Source organism: Schistocerca gregaria, chromosome 8 (assembly GCF_023897955.1).
Source record: "Schistocerca gregaria isolate iqSchGreg1 chromosome 8, iqSchGreg1.2, whole genome shotgun sequence".
Taxonomy (NCBI): Eukaryota; Metazoa; Arthropoda; class Insecta; order Orthoptera; family Acrididae; genus Schistocerca; species Schistocerca gregaria.
In genome coordinates this window covers 341,906,917-341,925,664 of record NC_064927.1, presented here as the reverse complement: position 1 = coordinate 341,925,664, position 18,748 = coordinate 341,906,917, and positions in this window count along the sequence as shown.

Sequence of the window (18,748 nt, the reverse complement as noted above, 5' to 3'; positions counted from 1 at the left end):
CCCGAGAAAGGACTCGAAACTCCGGCGGGAGGGGCCGTGCGATCCGGACATGGCGTCTCAAACCGCGAGGGCACTCCTCGCGGCTGAAGCTGTAATTCTAGATTTCTTCTTCTTTGTTTCAGTTAACTTTTTGTTTCTTTTTGCACGGGCTACTCGTCAGTTCAGAATCTCCATGACTAGCCGCTGAAGTTTTGCATGGAACTTCCATTATTTCCCTTGGATTCGGTGACATTTCTTGGACGGACAACTTCAGCCGACTGCAATTGTTGGGCAGTCTGTTTGTTACTGGAATGTCGAAAGAAAGTTTCTTTGCGTCTAATACGCACAAACTGAATGTCATGTCTTCAAATGTAAGAACATGCACTTCCAATTCTTTTTCAACTTCGTTGGAAAACACATAAGTGCGGCAAAAATTTTTTAAATCGCAGTTGGGATGCTTGTTATTTTAAGCACACCTCTTAACTGTTGGCTTATACACATTTTTTACACTTGCCCATTCATTTGATCCATGATCCGTGATCTCCAAAAGTTTAGAAAAATTATGTAACGATGTGTGACAGAAGTGTAAACTCAAGTTAAACGATGATTAACATTAAATGAACTGTAATAAAGTAACCAACTCCTTAGGATGTTCAAAGGACCTTGTGCCCAATACCCTTCTCACGCGGAAATAGAGAATTAATTGGTTCAAATGTCTCTGAGCACTATGGGACTTAACAGCTGTGGTCATCAGTCCCCTAGAACTTAGAACTACTTAAACCTAACTAACCTAAGGACATCCCATACATCCATGCCCGGGGCAGGATTCCAACCTGCGACCGTAGCGGTCACGCGGTTCCAGACTGAAGCGCCTACAACCGCACGGCCACACCGGGCGGCGAGAATTAATTACCGCTTATCCCTTACAAATAGGAAGACCAACCATAAGGAGATTTATTATGTGACCATCGTTCTTCGGCATACGTCACCGTCCCTAGGTGCGGCATTTTTACAAGGGCTATCGAAAACAAGACAAAAACCACGGGTACGGACTGTGGAGCCATACAACATAACGCAGTGGCTAGTTACCTGCGAGATCAGCTTCAGATGTGTAGGCTATATACACTATCTATCAGACATGCGACTCAGGAATCTTTGCATAGATCAGCAAAAATTTTGATGACTGATTGTAAAACATGTAATGTCTGCGATCTCATCTGATGGTCAAATCTGGTCTCTCCAACATCACATCATCGCTTTCAGTCTAATACAATTTCCGACAGAGACGTAGATGAAATCGTGCTAGAATAGTTTATTCTTCAGCAGTCTTCAATTGTGTTTAAGATAGTTCTATTGAGTACAAAGTAATTCTATTGAGTAGAGAATAACAACAAAATGCATGCATGCATGTAAAATGTACGTGCATCAAAGTTAATTGGTTTGCTTACATATGTAAAAGCGCAGAAGTTACTGAACGATGTGCGGTTCTAATTATGTGCAAAACAGGCAATTAAGGAGAAATCGTCTCCTCCCACTTTCTCTACTACACATCCATTTGTGTTTCTTTCTATGCTACTAGTACTACCGATAATCCTACAATTTGCTACATCATTTATGTATTGTACGTAAACTTCTGGACCTTAATTTTAGTGGAAGCCAACTCTAGTTGTGAGTGCCCACCGCGGCCGCGTGATATGCTTGCGGCACTGATTCTGTTCCAGCAGAGTATTGCAGCACTCCGGTAGGAGTTTGGCCTTTGACCTGCTGTCAGAGTCAGTCAGTTGCGATATTAAATCCCTCCTCGTTTTAGTGCACTACTCGGGAGGGATGGGGCTTGGGGATGAACATGAGAGGTCGACCGTCTGCTGGTCGGTCTATCGACAGAAACAACGTCACGACGGGTAGGGGGCTGTATTCCAGCCACTCTGTGCAAACTGTAGGCTCGGTTCTAATATGGTGGGTGCCTTTACGGACCCGTTCATTGCTTTGCTTTGTGGGTGGTGGTAGTGACCTTTAATCTCTACGGGCACTCATAGCTGCCTGAATGATGCTGCTGCCTCCTGTGACATTTAGTAGCGTCCTAGATCGTATCAGTGATGCGTTTACTTGGAAAGGTCATGTTCGTTGCGCGAATGGGTTTGTAGCTGGTAAATTCGAATCCCTTTGCTCGTCACTATTCAAGCCAGTAAGCAGTCTGAGGTATAGTCTAGGTTGAATGTGTTGATGCGGCCATAGCTGGACCCTGCCACATGCCATCCGCTATTGCCCTGCCGCAACATAAAAATCGATGGTGTCCGCTGTGACGTATGACATCTATCACTCCCTTCCGTATCCAGCGAAGGAATCTGCATGACAGTAGTTGTTGGAATGCCGAGGTCTGCGGAGGTGGGGATAAGATGCTGTACAGCTTGAGACGTCTGAAACTAGGGCAAATTTTCGGGTGCACTGCTTCCACTGATAGGTCCCTTTGTAGAGAGAGGAAGCTGCTCACGGCGTTCTCCACTGATTATGTGGTCAATTGTGTACATTTCATGCATCCTGAAAGTTGTGATCAACCTCTGAGGCTATGATTTGTGATGGATGGGAAGGGAAAGTGGCCAGACGAATGAAGTCCTTGAAATGGTACAGTAGTTGAACTGCTGATGTCAACATGGGACCGTTGTCTATCACTACATTTTGTAGAGCACCCTAGATTCGAACGATTTTCACAAAGTCGGTAGGGTCTGCTGTTGTGCCAGATATCTGTTACACATAACTGGAATTGAAGAGAGCATCCGCAGCAATTATGTGGCTCATTTAAATGACCTGGCAAAATCCACATGCACCTGTTCCAGCTGGTGATTTGGCATTAGCCACAGAATAAACCGATGGGCTGGGGTCTGCGGAACGTGTATGCAAGATTGGTATCCTCGAATCGCATGTTCAGTGTTCAGTATGTTAGAGATGTCACGCGAGATGTATTCCAGTACTAATGGTGCAGCATCTGCAGGGCACAGTTTTTGCAGAAAGGAAAAAAAAAGGCATCTTAGGGTTTACTTGGTGATGTAAAGAGAAAAAGTTTTCATCATCTGGTCAGTCTTCTTAGATAAATGCTCCAGCGTACCCCACTGTACATCCAGTAGTACCTAGTTACGTAGCAGATGGCTTGCACCCTTCGGGTGTGGCAATTTCAAGTGCATCCAAAAAATTCGTACAGGCTACTTTCCACGGAACGGGGATTTAGGGAAATGAACAGAAAAGGAATCACGGGAAAATATGGGCTTGGTAGTAATAAAGAGAGAGGAAAAAGACTGTATGTTTTCTTCTGGGTGGGGGCTGTCTGACACGAATTCCTCACCTGTTCCAACGTCATCTTAGATAAGCACTTGCAATCTATGTCCTCAGTTATTTGCTAGATATGTTTCAATATTGGCGTTCCTCTATACTTCTTACCCTCTGTAACTCCCTCTATTACCATGTAAGGTTTTCCCTGAAGTCTTCACACATGTACTACCAACCGGACCCTTCTTGTTGTCAGTCCTTTCCACATAGACCTTTCCTTGCAAAATCTTCGGAGAATCTACTACACTCCTGGAAATGGAAAAAAGAACACATTGACACAGGTGTGTCAGACCCACCATACTTGCTCCGGACAGTGCGAGAGGGCTGTACAAGCAATGATCACACGCACGGCACAGCGGACACACCAGGAACCGCGGTGTTGGCCGTCGAATGGCGCTAGCTGCGCAGCATTTGTGCACCGCCGCCGTCAGTGTCAGCCACTTTGCCGTGGCATACGGAGCTCCATCGCAGTCTTTAACACAGGTAGCATGCCGCGACAGCGTGGACGTGAACCGTATGTGCAGTTGACGGACTTTGAGCGAGGGCGTATAGTGGGCATGCGGGAGGCCGGGTGGACGTACCGCCGAATTGCTCAACACGTGGAGAGCGTGAGGTCTCCACAGTACATCGATGTTGTCGCCATTGGTCGGCGGAAGGTGCACGTGCCCGTCGACCTGAGACCGGACCGCAGCGACGCACGGATGCACGCCAATACCGTAGGATCCTACGCAGTGCCGTAGAGGACCGCACCACCACTTCCCAGCAAATTAGGGACACTGTTGCTCCTGGGGTATCGGCGAGGACCATTCGCAACCGTCTCCATGAAGCTGACCTACGGTCCCGCACACCGTTAGGCCGTCTTCCGCTCACGCCCCAACATCGTGCAGCCCGCCTCCAGTGGTGTCGCGACAGGCGTGAATGGAGGGACGATGAGAGTCGCTTCTGCCTTGGTGCCAATGATGGTCGTATGCGTGTTTGGCGCCGTGCAGGTGAGCGCCACAATCAGGACTGCATATGACCGAGGCACACAGGTCCAACACCCGGCATCATGGTGTGGGGAGCGATCTCCTACACTGGCCGTACACCTCTGGTGATAGTCGAGGGGACACTGAATAGTGCACGGTACATCCAAACCGTCATCGAACCCATCGTTCTACCATTCCTAGACCGGCAAGGGAACTTGCTGTTCCAACAGGACAATGCACGTCCGCATGTATCCCGTGCCACCCAACGTGCTCTAGAAGGTGTAAGTCAACTACCCTGGCCAGCAAGATCTCCGGATCTGTCCCCCATTGAGCATGTTTGGGACTGGATGAAGCGTCGTCTCACGCGGTCTGCACGTCCAGCACGAACGCTGGTCCAACTGAGGCGCCAGGTGGAAATGGCATGGCAAGCCGTTCCACAGGACAACATCCAGCATCTCTACGATCGTCTCCATGGGAGAATAACAGCCTGCGTTGCTGCGAAAGGTGGATATACACTGTACTAGTGCCGACATTGTGCATGCTCTGCTGCCTGTGTCTATGTGCCTGTGGATCTGTCAGTGTGATCATGTGATGTATCTGACCCCAGGAATGTGTCAATAAAGTTTCCCCTTCCTGGGACAATGAATTTACCGTGTTCTTATTTCAATTTCCAGGAGTGTAGTTTCTTACCTTATCAGACCCCTTACTTTTCAACATTCTTCTGTAGCACCACATCTCAAACGCTTCGATTCTCTTCTGTTCTGCTTACCACAGTCCTTGTTTCAATACCACGCAATGTTGTACTTCAAACGTACATCCTTAGAAATTTCTTCCTCAAATTAAGGACTTTGTTTGGTTCTATTAGAGTTCTCTTGGCCAACAATGCCCTTCTTCGCTGTCGCTGAGGGTAGCAATGTCATCAGTGAATCGTATCACGATATCCTTTCACCTTAAATTTTAAGTCAACTCGTGAATCTTTCTTTTATTCCAATTACTGCTTGTCGAAGTACAGATTGAACAGTAGGGGCGAAAGACCACATGCTTGACTTACACCCGTTTTAATCCGATCACTTCGTTGGTCTTCCACTTCCCTCGTGCCTCTTGTACGTATTGTATATCACCCGTCTTTCTCTGTAGCTTACCCGTACTTCTTTCGGAATTTCAAACATCTTGCAACATATAACACTGACGAATGCTTTCCCCAGTTCGACTAACCCTATGAAACTGTCTTGAGTTTTTTGTTACTTCTTCCATTAATAAACCGCAATGTTATAACTTTCTCTCTGGTGTCTCTACCGATCCTGAAGAAAAACTGATCGTCATCTAATACATCCTCAGTTTCCTTTTCCTTTATGCTGTATATTATTCTTGTCAGCAACTAGGATGCATGCGCTGTTATGCTGATTGCACGATAATTCTCTTACAATACTCAGAATTGTGCAGATTCTGTTTCTCCGAAAGTCAGGTGGTATATCGCCAGACTCACACAATTACATCCACCAAAGTGAGTACTCATTTTGTTGCCACTTTCTCCGATGATTTTAGATATTATAATGGAATATCAGCTATTTCTTCTGCTCTGTTTCATTTTAAGTCTTACAACGCTCTTTTTATTTCTGATTTTAATAGTTCTAATACAGGATCCCCCATCTCTAATATGCCGACTCCTGTTTCTTCTTGTACAACTTTATCAGACAAGTCTTCCCCTTCATAGAGGCCCTCGATGTTCTCTTTTCACCTATCAGCCCTATCCTTTGTATTTAACAGTGGAATTTCCATTGCACACTTAATGTTACCTTCCCTCCTTTTAGTTTCGCAGGAGGTTGTTCTGACCTTTCTGTATACTGAGTCAGTCCTTCCTACAATCATTTCTATTTCGATTTCTTCACTTCTTCATGCAGTGATTTCGTCATAGCTTCCCAGCACTTCCTATTTGTTTAATTCCTTTGTGGCTTGTAAGTCTCTATTCCTGAATTTCCCTAAACATTTATGTACTTCCTTCTGGCATCGATCAACTGAAATGTTTATTCTGTCACCCAGGGTTTTATGATAGGTACCTTCTTTGCCGGCCATTGTTGCCGAGCGATTCTAGGCGCTTCAGTACTCAACCGCGCGACTGCTACGGTCGCAGGTTCGAATCCTGCCTCGGGCATGAATGTGCGTGATGTCCTTAGGTTAGTTAGGTTTAAGTAGTTTTAAGTTCTAGGGGACTGATGTTAAGTCCCATAGTGCTCAGAGCCATTTGAACCATACCTTCTTTGAACCAATGTTTTCCTATCCAACTCGTGTGACTCCCCTTTTTATAGATGTCCATTTGTCTTCAACTGAACTTTCTTTTGAGCTATTCCTTAAGGCAGTACCTATACTTCCAGTGAACTTCAAACGTACCTCATCATTCCTTAGTACTTCAGTATCCCACTTCTTTGTGCATTGATTCTTCCTGACTGGTCTCTCAAACTTCAGCCTGCTCTTCATCCCTGTTAAATACAAATCTGCTACTGGGTACCCCTTGCAACGCTATATCTGATTTCGGAGTCTTTGTCTGATCATGAAGTAATCAAACAGAATTTAAGAACCTTCAACATCGCAGTTCATCAGCAATCATTGGTTGTTGTTTTTGTTGTGGTCTTCAGTCCTGAGACTGGTTTGATGCAGCTCTCAATGCTACTCTACGCTGAGCAAGCCTCTTCATCTCCCAGTACCTACTGCAACCCACATACTTCTGAATCTGCTTAGTGTATTCATCTCTTGGTCTCCCTCTACAATTTTTACCCTCCACGCTGCCCTCCAATGCTAAATTTGTGATCCCTTGATGCCTCAGAACATATCTTACCAACCGGTCCCTTCTTTTTGTCAAGTTGTGCCACAAGCTCCTATTCTCCCCAATTCTGTTCAATACCTTCTCATTAGTTATGTGATCTACCCATCTAATCTTCAGCATTCTTCTGTAGCACCACATTTCGAAAGCTTCTATTCTTTTTTTGTCTAAACTATTTATCTTCCACGTTTCACTTCCATACATGACTAGACTCCATACAAATACTTTCAGAAACGACTTCCTGACACTTAAATCTACACTCGATGTTAACAAATTTCTCTTCTTCAGAAACTCCTTCCTTGCCATTGCCAGTCTACATTTTATATCCTCTCTAGCTCGACCATTATCAGTTATTTTGCTCCCCAAATAGCAAAACTCCTTTACTACTTTAAGCGTCTCATTTCCTAATCTAATTCCGTCACCATCACCCGACTTAATTCGACTACATTCCATTATCCTTGTTTTGCTTTTGTTGATGTTCATCTTATATCCTCCTTTCAAGACACTGTCCATTCCGGTCAACTGCTCTTCCAAGTCCTTTGCTGTGTCTGATAGAATTGCAATGTCATCGGCGAACCTCAAAGTTTTTATTTCTTCTCCATGGATTTTGATACCTACTCCAAACTTTTCTTTTGTTTCCTTTACTGCTTGTTCAATATACATATTGAATAACATCTGTGAGAGGCCACAACATTTCTCACTCCCTTCCCAACCACTGCTTCCCCTTCATGTCCCTCGACTCTTATAACTGCCATCTTGTTTCTGTACAAATTGTAAATAGCCTTTCGCTCCCTGTCTTTTACCCCTGCCACCTTTAGAATTTGAAGGAGAGTATTCCAGTCAACATTGTCAAAAACTTTGTTTAAGTCTACAAATGCTAGAAACGTAGTTTCGCCTTTCCTTAATATAGCTTCTAAGATAAGTCGTAAGGTCAGTATTGCCTCACATGTTCCAACATTTTTACGTAATCCAAACTGATCTTCCTCGAGATCGGCCTCTACCAGTTATTTCATTCGTCGGTAAACAACTCGTGTTAGTATTTTGCAGCTGTGACTTATTAAACTTACAGTTCGGTAATTTTCACATCTGTCAACACCTGCTTTCTTTGGGTTCTCGATTATTATATTCTTCTTGAAGTCTGAGGGTATTTCGCCTGTCTCATACATCTTGGTCACCAGATGGTAGAGTTTTGCCAGGACTGGCTCTCCCAAGGCCGTCAGTAGTTCCAATTGAATGTTGTCTACTCCCGGGGCCTTGTTTCGACTCAGATCTTTCAGTGTTCTGTCAAATTCTTCACTCAATATCGTATCTCCCATTCCATCTTCATCTACATCCTCTTCCACTTCCATAATATTGTCCTCAAGTACATCGCCCTTGTATAGACCCTCTATATACTCCTTCCACCTTTCTGCTTTTCCTTCTTTGCTTAGAACTGGGTTTCCATATGTGCTCTTGATATTCGTACAAGTGTCTCCTTCTCTCCAAAGATCTCTTTAATTTTCCTGTAGGCTGTATCTATCTTACCCCTAGTGAGATAAGCCTCTCCATCCTTACATTTGTCCTCTAGCCATCGCTCCTTAGCCATTTTGCACTTCCTGTCGATCTCATTTTTGAGACGTTTGTATTCCTTTTTGCCTGCTTCGTTTACTGCATTTTCATATTTCTCCTTTCATCAATTAAATTCAATATTTCTTCTGTTACCCAAGGATTTCTACTAGCCCTCGTCTTTTTACCTATCTGATCCTCTCTTGCCTTCATTACTTCATCCCTCAGAGCTACCCATTAATCGTTGGTTAATATATTAAAAAACTTAAAACCCGCCTCGATTGCGAAATGTTAGGTGCTTTTTTTCGCAATCGAGGTGGGTTTTTAAGTTTTTTAATATATCTAACAGAATTCTTCCTCCATCTTCTCACCTTTTCCAAGTATGCCTTCTCTATTTGTGGTTCTTGAACAGATAATTTGCTATTACTAGCTGAAATTTGTTGAAGAACTCAATTAGACTTTCCGCTTTCTCATTCGTATTAGGAAGCCTACGTTGTTGTTGTGGTCCTCAGTCCAGAGACTGGTTTGATGCAGCTCTCCGCGCTGCTATACCAAGCCTATATTGTCCTGTAGTCCTTTGTTCTACTCCTTCCCCTACAAGCACATTCCAATCCTACATGGATATTAGAGTTTCATATCACTTTACGTATGGAATCAGCCGGTCAATATCCTCATATACTTTCTCTATGTCTTCATCTTCGGCATGCGCACCTGAACTATCGTTGTCGGAGTTGGTTTGCTGTCGGCACTGATAAGAATAATTCTATCACTGAACAGTTCACAGTTACATACTGGAAATTCACTCTTCCAAAACTACAAGAGCAAAAGATATACTTTGAGAAATCGCGAAGATATGGGAAGATTCTAGCTGGAAACCATCATGGTCATATATAAAGCAGACCGTCTTCAGGCCACTAGGGGGCTACCTGGATGATCCGACCGCCGTGTCCTCCTCAGTGGAGGATGCGGATAGGAGGGGCGTGGGCTCAGCACCCCACTCTCCCGGTCGTTATGATGGTATTTTTGACCGAATCCACTACTATTCTATCTAGTAGCTCCTCAATTGGCATCACGAAGTTGAGTGCACCCCGAAAAATGGCAACAGCGCATGGCGGCTTGGACGGTCAGCCATCCTAGTGCCGACCACGCCCGACAGCGCTTACCTTCGGTGATTTCATGGGAACCGGTGTTTCCACTGTGGCAAGGCCGTTGCCACATCATGGTCATATATAGATTCCGAAAACAGTCACTTGACTGTAAGATAAGGCGTGCCTAAGAGTAGACATAGACTAAGATCGCGATTTAGTAGTGATAGAAAACAATGTTAAGTTCAGGATTGCTTGGTTGGTCGATTAGGTGGAGGGACCAAACAGCGAAGTGATTGGTTCCGAAGTATAGGACAATCATAAAGAAGAATCAGTGTGGAAAGAAGTAAGTTGCTAAAGTCTACGGTACTTAAGTACCGGCGGGTTATGAGACGTGTTTGAATTTCGCTAAGGACTTCAGTTGAGGGGGAGTGGATATCTCGAATATGAACATAAGTACTAGAAAGGTGACTACGAAGAAATCTTGGGTGACAGATAAAATACTGCGCTATTATTAATCGATGAAAGAAGAAATTTCAGAAATTATCAGAGAAAGACTAAAGTACAGCAATACAAATCACTCGGGAAGTAAATAAACTGTAAGTGCAGGATAGTCAAGACAGAAATGGCTGCAGAAAAATATGAAGGTACTGGAAAAGAAATAATCGTCAGAGACAAAACAACCTTCAATGAGATTAAAAGCAAGGACAACAATATTAAGAGTGTACTAGTAAATCCACTGTTAAACACAGAAGACAGAATGGAGAGGTGAAATGAGTGCTTTGAAGGCCTCTATGACTGATGGACTTATCTGATGCGACAGATGAAAAAATTGCAGTCCATGTGAAGAACGGAAGAGCAAGTACGAAGTATTCGAATTAAAAAGTGTGTAAGACGTGCATGTAGACCTTGGCCCCTACTGTTCAATCTATACATTGAAGAAGCAATGAAGGAAATAACTGAAATTTTCAAGAATGCAAATAAAATTCAAAGTCAAAGGATATCAACGAAAAGAGTCGCTGACGACATTGCTATCATTGGTGGAGGTGAAGATGTCTTACAAGATCTGCTAATTGAATGAACAGTCTAATGACTGCAGAATGTGTACTGAGAGTAAATTGAAGAAAGAAGAAAATAATGGTAAGTAGAGCAAATGAATAACATCAGTATTGGTGATCACAAAGCAGGCGATGTTGTGGAATTCCGCTATCTTTGAAGCAAAATAACCCATGACGGTCGTATCAAGAAGGTCATGAGAGGGAAGGTAACGCTGGCATGGAGAGTACTCCTGGCCAAAACAAGTCTACTATTATGAGATGTAGGCCTTAACTTGGGCTCGAAATTTCTGATGACGTACGCTTATAGCACATAATTGTGTGGTAGCAACACATGGACTGCGGGAAAACTTGAACAGAAGAGAATCGAAGAGTTTGAGATGTGGTGTGACAAAAGAATGTAGACAATTAGGTGGACTGATAAGGTAAGATATGAGGTTCTCCGCAGAATCGGTGAAGAAAGTAACATATGGAAAGGACTGACAATAAGAAGGGATAGGGTGACTGAACACTTACCATCAGGAATAACCCGCATGGTGCTAATACGATATTACCCAGAGCGAAACACAACGCCTGGTGCATAATGAAGCTGTTACCTGGCCCCACTGGTAGCTGAGATTTTCTTTGTTCACGTGTTAGGGGGTGTGATTGTCAAGGCATTGTTGCTTAAAAATAGCGGTCACAGCTGCCGTAGTTGCGGCGTTCTTTCTTTGTGTTATCGGGGCTGGAAAGCGAGATCGGCGGCTTGTGTTCCGTCAGCATCTACATCCACACTTAAGTGTTGGCAGAGTGTTCATATAATTCAAACTATTTATCGACAGTTCCACTCTCGAATAGATCGTGAGAAAGCTGAACACCTACATCTTTCCGTGCAAACTCTGACTTATTTAATTAACTGTCATTGCTCCCTATGTGGCTGGGAATCAACAAAAGATTTTGGCATTCTGAGGACAAAGTTGGTTATTAACTTTCCGTGAAAAGATCTAGTTGCAACACAAAATGTGTTTGTTTTAACTATAGCCTTCTCAACGCGCCTGTCAAATACTTTGCAATCTCTCTCCTATTTTGCCATAATGCAAAACTAATTGCCCTTCTCTGAAGTTTTTCGGTGTGTTCCATCAATTCTATATGGTAACGTTCCCAGCAATACTCCAGATGAGAACGGACAAGTATAAACTAAGTAGTATTTTAGCAGATTTGTGGTATCTTCCACGTCTCCTGTGAGCAAGATGTGAGATAATGTCTTTCTAACTGTAATTGTGCCTCACAACGATTTTAAGTGAGTAAATCGAAGATGGTTCGGCTACTTACTATAAAGTAACCGAAACATCTTCCCATTAATAACTTGCTTAAATCACTTAAAAGCATTGTGAGGCACAATTATAATTAAAAAGATTTTATCTCATATAATGTTTTGGTTGTAGGGCACCCCTCCCCAAGGAAATTTCGTCAGTCGGGTAACAAAAGGCGAAATATAATGCAAAACGTGAACTAACCGTCGGAAGAGAGAATTTTGTTTATTTTATAAGCTGTTTTCGTTAACTCGTATTTTTTATACTAAACAACATAATTGTTAAATTGAGCCCCCAAGCCTGTACTATCCCAAGCTCGGACCCACCCCACATAAATTTCACGCTACAGTTTCTTAGTGGGGGATTTGTGAATGACCCTGTTTATGTGACTTCCCTTCCAAACACTTTGGGTAAATTGTGGCAACACGTGGTAACGGCAGTTAGCGGAGTAACACGAGACATACACCCAAAAGTAGGTGACTAGATCGACCACCAGTTGTGCGTCCGATGGGGGGAGGGGGGGGGGGGAGGCATGCCGAGCGTCTGTGGAAGTTAAGTGAAAACTTAACAACAATGAGCACTCTGTGCGTGGCTGCAAAAGATGTTCTTGTTGTTGTGGTCTTTAGCCTAGAGACTGGCTTGATGCAGCTCTCCATGCTACTCTATCATGTGCAGGTTTCTTCATCTCTGACTACGAACTGCAACCTACATCCTTCTGAATCTGTTTAGTGTATTCATGCCTTGGTCCGGCTCTACGATTTTTACCCTCCGCAATTCCCTCCAGTACTAAATTGATGATACCTAAATGCCTCAGAACGTGTTCTACCAACTGACCCCTTCTTCTAGTCAAGTTGTACCACAAAATTCTTCTTCTCCCCAATTCTATGCAGTACCTCCTCATTAGTTACATGATCTACCCGTCTAATCTTCAGCATTCTTCTGTAGCGGTACCTGTCTAAAGCTCTATTCTCTACTTGTCTAAATTATTTATCGTCCATGTTTCACTTCTATAGATGGCTACACTCCATACAAATACTTTCAGACGCAAATACTGACACTTAAATCTATGCTCGATGTTAACAAATTTCCCTTCTTCAGAAACGCTTTCCACGCCATTGCCAGTCTACACTTTATATCCTCCCTACTTCGACCATCATCAGTTATTTTGCTCCCCAAATAGAAAAACTCATCCACTACTTTAAGTGTCTCATTTCCTAATATAACTCCCTCAGCGTCACTTAATTTAATTCGACTACATTACATTATCCTCGTTTTGCTTTTGTTGCTGTTCATCTTATACCCTCCTTTCAAGACACTGTCCATTGCGTTCAACAGATCTTCCAGGTCGTTTGCTGTCTCTGACAGAATTAAAGTGTCGTCGGCAAACCTTGAAGTTTATATTTCTTCTCCGTGGATTTTAATTCCTACTCCACATTTTTCTTTCGTTTCCTTTACTACCTGTTCAACATACAGATTGAATGACATCGGAAATAGGCTACAACGCTGTCTCATATCCTTCTCAACTACTGCTTCCCTTTCACGCCCTTCAACTCTTATAACTGCCAGCTGGTTTCTGTACAAGTTGTAAGTTGTCTTTCGCTTCCTGTTATTGGACCCTGTCACTTTCAGAATTTGAAAGTGAGTCAACATTATCAAAAGATTTCTCTAAGTCTACAAATGCTAGACACGTAGGTTTGCCTTTCGTTAATCTATCTTCTAAGATAAGTCGTAAGATCAGTATTGCATCACCCGTTCCTACATTTCAACGATTCCAAAGTGCTCTTGTCCGAGGTCGGCTTCTACCATTTTTTCCATTGGCCTGTAAAGAATTCGTGTTAGTATCTTTATTAAACTGAAGGTTCGGTAATTTGCACACCTGTAAAAATTTGCTTGGTTTGGGATTGCAATTATTATATTCTTCCTCTGCAAAAGATATCCTCCTGTAAAGTCATAACGTTGCAAATCAAAAACGTTGCATTCGTAGGCATTAATTAAAACCTGCCACAAATTTACAGACTGCTGTAGAAGATATAGTCGTGTGAAAGCAGCTATATCATTTAGAAATATTTGTATCGGCGGAGTCCGGGGGCATGAGGATCTGCACAGATTTAGCAACTTTGTTACTGCTTCTGACGTGGTAGTATTGGAGCACTACTTGCCTGTAAGAACCAATATCAAAGCAGCCTCCGTTCCTATCGTTGTCGCGTGCTTTCTTTGCCTTGCCATCCCAGCCTGCCTCGCCTGGTATCTGTGGCTTCGCCGCCGTGGACTAACCCCGCCGTCGGCAGCTCCGCTGAATCAATCTGCTCGTTATTTCCGCCCGTCCACAATCCGGTTACCGCTGTGTGGCGCCACTGTACCTAATACAGGCCGTGCGAATCCGATTTGCCGGCGAGTGTACGCCAAGGAACACGGCACAGCGGGCAGGCAAGATTTCCTCGCTGCGGATATAACGATATTTTTGCTCACGTCAGTCACCACTTTCTGTGGTTAAACGAGTTCACGTCGTGTAGGCGTAAAGCAGGCTTCCGTTCTACAAGCTCACATAACGAGCGTCTGAAAACTTATACACTCCTGGAAATTGGAATAAGAAAACCGTGAATTCATTGTCCCAGGAAGGCCAAACTTTATTGACACATTCCTGGGGTCAGATACATCACATGATCACACTGACAGAACCACAGGCACATAGACACAGGCAAGAGAGCATGCACAATTTCGGCACTAGTACAGTGTATATCCACCTTTCGCAGCAATGCAGGCTACTATTATCCCATGGAGACGATCGTAGAGATGCTGGATGTTGTCCTGTGGAACGGCTGGCCATGCCATTTCCACCTGGCGCCTCAGTTGGACCAGCGTTCGTGCTGGACGTGCAGACCGCGTGACACGACGCTTCATCCAGTCCCAAACATGCTCAATGGCGGACAGATCCGGAGATATTGCTGGCCAGGGTAGTTGACTTACACCTTCTAGAGCACGTTGGGTGGCACGGGATACATGCGGACGTGGATTGTCCTGTTGGAACAGCAAGTTCCCTTGCCGGTCTAGGAATGGTAGAACGATGGGTTCGATGACGGTTTGGATGTACCGTGCACTATTCAGTGTCCCCTCGACGATCACCAGAGGTGTACGGCCAGTGTAGGAGATCACTCCCCACACCATGATGCCGGGTGTTGGCCCTGTGTGCCTCGGTCGTATGCAGTCCTGATTGTGGCGCTCACCTGCACGGCGCCAAACACGCATACGACCATCATTGGCACCAAGGCAGAAGCGACTCTCATCGCTGAAGACGACACGTCTCCATTCGTCCCTCCATTCACGCCTGTCGCGACACCACTGGAGGCGGGCTGCACGATGTTGGGGCGTGAGCGGAAGACGGCCTAACGGTGTGCGGGACCGTAGCCCAGCTTCATGAAGACGGTTGCGAATCGTCCTCGCCGGTACCCCAGGAGCAACAGTGTCCCTAATTCGCTGGGAAGTGGCGGTGCGGTCCCCTACGGCACTGCGTAGGATCCTACGGTCTTGGCGTGCATCCGTGCGTCGCTGCGGTCCGGTCTCAGGTCGACGGGCACGTGCACCTTCCGCCGACCACTGGCGACAAGATCGATGTACTGTGGAGACCTCACGCCCCACGTGTTGAGCAATTCGGCGGTACGTCCACCTGGCCTCCCGCATGCCCAGTATATGCCCTCGCTCAAAGTCCGTCAACTGCACATACGGTTCACGTCCAAACTGTCGCGGCATGCTACCAGTGTTAAAGACTGCGATGGAGCTCCGTATGCCACGGCAAACTGGCTGACACTGACGGAGGCGGTGCAGGAATGCTGTGCAGCTAGCACCATTCGACGGCCAAGACCGCGGTTCCTGGTGTGTCCGCTGTGCCGTGCGTGTGATCATTGCTTGTACAGCCCTCTCGCAGTGTCCGGAGCAAGTATGGTGGGTCTGACACACCGGTGTCAATGTGTTCTTTTTTCCATTTCCAGGAGTGTATATAGAAGAAAAGAAGAAGTGCAAAGAAATAGTGGAAACAGCAAAGAAAAAGGAATGGGAAGAGTTTACAAAAAAACTTGAAGAAGATGTGAAGAGCAATAAGAAAATGTTCTATAAAATGATGAAAAATAAAAGGAAGGCTTCTGAAGTACCAGTAAAGATAGAAACAGAGGACAGTACCATTACTTTTATGGTCTTCGTCATTTTTAGTTTTCCACCATTTTCTCCATGCTCCATTTTTTCTTCTAACTGCTTGGATTGTGGTATCATCCCACCAACTTGTCTGTCTACTTTTTTTCCTTTCCAGATGTTCTGCCACATACTTTTTGTGCTGCTTCGACTGAAGTGTCTTTGAATAAACTCCATTTTTTTCCTACATCACGAAAACTTATTTTGAAAATTTTTGTTTTATTAATTCCCCGTAGTTCTCAGCGCATTCACTCTCCTTCAATTCACTCAATCCCATATCCTCATCACTTTCTTCTGTTTTCTATTTTTCACACACTGATTCATTTTCCATTGTCCCACTAGTAATCTATGGTCTCCATCTGCACTCACACTTGGAATTACCTTCACATTTGTTACTTTCTCTCCCTATTCCCTATCTACTAGAATTTAATCAATTACACTCTTCGTTCTTCCATCCCAACTGTATCTGGTAATAAGATGACTTTCTCTCTTCGTAAACCAGCTCTTTGCTATTTTCATTCCATTCCTCTGGCACAAATCCAGGAGTCTTTCCCCTTCCTCATTCCTGCCTCCATATCCAAAACGTCCCAATACTTGCTCAAATCCCTTTCTGTCTTTGTCTACCTGTGCATTAAAATCTCCCACCACTATATTAGCAGTCTCTATATGGTTTTCTAACACATTTGCAAAGTCCCTCTTCTCTTCTTCGCTACATCCCACTTGAGGTGCATAAATCTGGACTACTTTTAGTGTTTCTTTTTGGAATCTCAGGTTTACGATTATGATCCTGTCTGATATATATCTCACATTTTCAATACAGCTTTGTACATTCTTATTCACCATCACTTCCACACCATTTCTTCCAGACCTGTTATTCCCACCCCAGTACAGTTTTCCTCCTCCTCTCAAATTCCTTCTCTCCTTTTCCTTTCCACTTTGTTTCACTTAATCCCACTATATCTAACTTCCTCTCTGTTAGTACATCTGTAATTTCTTCCATTTTCCCATTGAGGGTTAATATATTAAGGGTGCCAATATTTAGTTTATTTTTTAGTCCAGTTGTTTTCATCTTCTTGTACTGATGAATATCATCAGATCTCCCATCATTTGCACCAGTACTTGAAGAAGCAGTGGGGTCAAATCCTGAGTGGTTCGTTCTGAGGCTCGTCTGTGTTTTGAAAGCAATATATGAAGACTGTCCTACTGGCTTGCTAGGCCTAACGCAAGGAAGGATTTTCTGTTGGGGTTGTCTCCCTTAGACTTTGGAGTTTATCCTCCGCCACAAGTCAGTGGTTCCCTTCTCATTTAATCCCCAGAAGGGAGGGTTGCCTCATCTGCCAGCTACGCCGTTCTCGAAGTTTTCCTTCTCCGCCGTCGCTGCCATTAAGGTCTTCACCGGTAACCCTGGGCATGGGTTCCATGTTATACCCCACGGGATTGGGTCCCTGCCTGAACTCAGCCATACTAGCACTCCGGCCTACTGAAGTGTAGGATGCCCACCCCCGCGACGTGGACGCGCCAGACAGGAATTACTCCAGTGGAGGAATAGGGAAGGGCACCCTACCTCCCTGGAGCCAGGTTAATGATTGTGTATGGTGCCACAATCAAAGGGTCCATGCACCGGTGAAAAGCCATTGTCCAAGGTGGCGTACTCGTTGGAGCATCGGCCTAGTGAGCAGGAGTCGTGGGTTCGAATCCTAGCATTTGTACCAATTTTTATTCATCGCTTCAGTCTGCTTATACAAGGTGAGTCACTAGCTATTGCCTCCAAGAATAGCTCCGAAAGCACGATAGGAGCTGAAAAGTTTGTGGGACAAAATTTGCATGGGACAACAGGGTCCATAATATGACATTGGTTTTTTGTTGCTAGATGGGGTCTCTTCAGAGAATCTCCACAAGAAAAAATCCGGAGGCGTCAAGTCTGGCGAAAGAGCCTGTTTCGACACATCTCCTCCGTGTCCAATCTAACGATTTGGTAATTGTCTTTGCAACTCATTTCTAGCGATCAGCGAAAAATGTGCCGGACACCCATTGTGTTGATACCACATTCTGTTCCTTTTTCCTAAAGGTATTTCTTCCAATAATAGACCTAATGTTTCTTGCAGGAATATGTTGTAATTCCTACCATTAACAATTCTTTCGATGAAATAGGGACCTACAATTCTGCCATAGACAATCTCACACAATATATTCACCGACCACGGTTTTTGGTGTGCAACCTGCTGCAGCCAACATGGTTTCTCAGTTGCCCAATAATGCATCTTATGCAAATTAACATTTCCATGGTTCATGAATGTAGCCTCGTCAGTAAATAAAATCAAATTAACAATCTGAAGTTGAACCCATTGGCAGAATTCAGTGCGACGCATGCAGTCTACAGACGCGCGGATTCTTTTCGTAGATGCGTTAAGGCTCCATCTCTAAAATGCGATTTGAGTTGTGCAGACTCTTGTATATCTGAACGCCTGTAGTAAGTTTTAATTCAGTCGTCTCTGTTATAAATTTT